The following is a 3,833-nucleotide window of genomic DNA, read 5'->3' as shown; positions in this document are numbered from 1 at the left end:
CATTCATTTATTGTGTTGTGCATTAAATGAAAACTTTTTTTTTTTTAAGACCAGGTCTTTCTCTGTCATCCAGGCTGGAATGCACTGGCACAGTCATAGCTCACTTCAACCTTGAACTCCTGAGCCTAAGCCATCCTCCTCCCTCAGCCTCCTGAATAGCTGGGACTACAGTCAACATACCATCACACCCAGCTAATTTTTAAAATATTTTGTAGAGACGGGGTCTTGCAGTGTTGCCCAGTTTGGTCTCGAACTCCTGGCCTCAAGTGGCCCTCCCAGAGTGTTGAGATTACAGACATGTGCCATCACACCTGGCCCGCTATCTTGAAACAACATAAAATCTTTCAAAGCAGGGCAGTGGGACGTGGCTATAGTCCCAGCTACTCAGGAGGCTGAGGTGGGAGGATAGCTTGAACCCAGGAGTTTGAGGGCAGCCTGGGCAACATAGCAAGATCTCTAAAAAATAAAAAATAGGCTGGGCATGGTGGCTCATGCCTGTAACCCCATTGCTTTGGAAGGCTGAGATAACAGGATTGCTTGAGCTCAGGAGATTGAGTGATCCTTATACTGGGCAACATAGACTCCATCTCTATATTTTTTTAATCTCTCAACTTGAAATAAACAGTTGTGTTGAGGAAATTTGATTGTAATATTCTTTGTACAGGATTGTAATATTCTTTGTTTGGAAGAAATTCAAATAGCTGATAACTTTTAGACCATTAAAAAAGCCATTCTAAAAAATTTATTAAGTAATTTATATTAATGTCACATTTTTAAGTACAATTATGGATTATATACTAAAACTAGAATATAACCGGGAAGAAACTTTCAAAAACTAAAATATATGGGGTATATATATATATACACATACACACACATTTTTTTTTTTTTTTGAGACAGGGTCTCACTTTGGGTTGCCCAGGCTGGAGTGCAGTGGCCCAATCACAACTCACTGCAGCCTTGACAATAAATCAGTTTTAGAATATTTTCATGATTTCAGTCTCTCTCTTGACCTGTGTTAATTTCCGTTGCCACCAACCAGCCCCAGGCAACCACTAACCTGCTTCTGTCTACAGATTTACTTCTGGCCAGCTCATATCAGTGGAATCACATAAATAGTTTTTGTGCAGGTTTTTCACTAGCATGTCCTGAAGTTCCTCCATGTCGTATTTAACGGTTCATTCTTTCATTCCTAAGCAGCTTGCCATGGTGTGAATATAACACATTTCTGTCTATGCATTCATCAGCTAATGTGTCCATTTGAAACATTTAGGCTATTTCCAATTTTTAGTTATTAAAGTATTGCCATGGTTGCTCAATTTGGTAAATTTACCAAGAATCTTTAAATTGTGCCCTTGAAATGGGAAAATTTTATGATTTGTAAAATATACCTCAGTGAAGCTGTCTTTAAAAAGAAAGAGACGAGCTTGGCCGGGCGCGGTGGCTCACGCCTGTAATCCCAGCACTTTGGGAGGCCGAGGCGGGCAGATCACGAGGTCAGGAGATTGAGACCATCCTGGCTAACACGGTGAAACCCCGTCTCTACTAAAAGTACAAACAATTAGCCGGGCGTGGTGGTGGGCGCCTATAGTCCCACCTACTCGGGAGGCTGAGGCAGGAGAATGGCGTGAACCCAGGAGGTGGAGCTCGCAGTGAGCTGAGATCGTGCCACTGCACTCCAGCCTGGGCGACAGAGAGACACCGTCACAAAAAAATAAGAGACAGGTTGGGCATGCTGGCTCATGCCCGTAATCCCAGCGCTTCAGGAGGCCAAGGCAAGAGGATCACTTGACCCCAGGAGTTTGAGGCCAGCATGGGCGCATAGTGAGACCCCATTTCAAAAATAATTATAAAGTTAGTTGGGTGTGGTGGCATATGCCTGTCGTCCCAGCACTAGGGATTTGAGGCTATAGTGAGCTATGATCATGCCACTGCACTCCAGCCTGGGCAACAGAGCAAGATGCTCAAAAAAAGACTTGTACAATACCACCAGAGCAGTCTTTAGAGGGAAATTTATAACTAAATGCTTGTAACAGAACAAAAGCTGAAAAGTAATGAGCTAGGTGTTTGTTATGTAAAAGTTAACAGATTAAGAGCAAAAATTGAAAGGACAAAACCACAAACTGTTACTTGAAAAGACAAAACAAAAATTGCAAAAAAAAAACATACAGAAGGCACAAATAAAAGCATGATTTTGCAAAATAAAATGTAACAAAAATCAAAAATTGAGGATAGGCTGGGCACAGTGGGTCATGTCTGTAATCCCAGCACTTTGGGAGGCTGAGGCAAGAGGATGACTTGAGCCCCAAAGTTCAAGGCCAACCTGGGGCAACATGGCAAAACTTCATCTCAAAAAATACCAAAAAATTGGCCAGGCGTGGTGGCACACACTTGTAGTCCCAGCTACTCGGGAGGTTAAGGGGAGAATCACCTAAACCTGTGGAGGGCAAGGCTGCTGTGGAGAGTCATGATCTTGCCACTGCACTCCAGCCGAGGTGAGAGTGAGACCCTGTCTCAAAAACAAAAAAACTGAGGATACTATGAATAGCATTTGCCAGTACGTTTGAAAACAAGAAGTTACAGAAGTAATTTACTAGAATATTTATCAAACTGACTCAAATATAGTCTAATTCTGTCACTATTAAGATGAAATAAGTTGAATCACACATTTACATCTTATAAAGAATACACTAGGTACCAAAGTTTATAGCAGCATTCCATAGCCAAAAAAGGTGGAAACGAGCCAAATTCCATCAACAGATTAATGGATAAACAAATGTGGTGGCTCATGCTTGTAATTCCAGCACTTTGGGAGACCGATGGGTGAATCACTTGAGTTCAGGAGTTCGAGACCAGCCTGGTCAACATGGCGAAACCCCATCTATACTAAAAAGACAAAAATTAGCCAGGTGTGGTGGAACATGCCTGTAATCCCAGCTACTCAGGAGGCTGAGGCAGGAGAATCGCTTGAACCCAGGAGGCAGAGGTTGCAGTGAGCGGAGATCACGCCACTGTACTCCGAGGCAGGTGGATCACCTGAAGACGGGAGTTCGAGACCAGCCCGGCCAACATGGTGAAACCCCGTCTCTACCAAAAATACAAAAATTAGCTGGACGTAGTGGTGCACGCCTGTAATCCCAGCTACTTGGGAGGCTGAGGCAGGAGAATAGCTTGAATGTGGGAGGCAGAGGTTGCAGTGAGCCAAGATCACGCCATTGCACTCCAGCCTGGGCGACAGAGCGAGAGTCTGTCTCCAAAAAAAAAAAAAAAACACACAATTTAGATTCGGCTTGTTATATTTACACACACAGATAAAAGAAATTCTGCTGGGATTTGGGTATTGTATTGAACCTCTATCAGTTTAGGAAGAACAGGTTATTTTACATTATTGAGCCTTCTAGTCCATGGAGATGGTATAAAATACCTCTTTGATCAAATGCTCAATTTCTCTCAACGATGTATTATAATATTTGGTATAAATGTCTTTCCATCTAACCATAACATTTGATTTTAAAATGCTGTCATGGGTAATACCTTTCTATTTTCTGATTGTTTAATTATGATAAATTGAAATAAAAGTGATCTTTTAAAATACTTTGTTTGTTTTGAGATGGAGCCTCACTCTGTTACCCAGGCTGGAGTGCAATGGCGCAATCTCTGCTCACTGCAACCTCCTTTTTTTATTTATTTATTTATTTATTTTTTGAGACAGAGTCTCACTGTAGCCCATGCTGGAGTGCAGTGGCGCAATCTCTGCTCACTGCAACCTCCACTTCCCAGGTTCAAGTGATTCTCCTCTGGAATAGCCAGGATTACAGGCACCCACCACACGC

The sequence above is a fragment of the Papio anubis genome, chromosome 8 (assembly GCF_008728515.1).
Source record: "Papio anubis isolate 15944 chromosome 8, Panubis1.0, whole genome shotgun sequence".
NCBI lineage: Eukaryota > Metazoa > Chordata > Mammalia > Primates > Cercopithecidae > Papio > Papio anubis.
The sequence above is the reverse complement of the archived record's forward strand: the minus strand, read 5'-3'. Positions refer to the sequence as shown.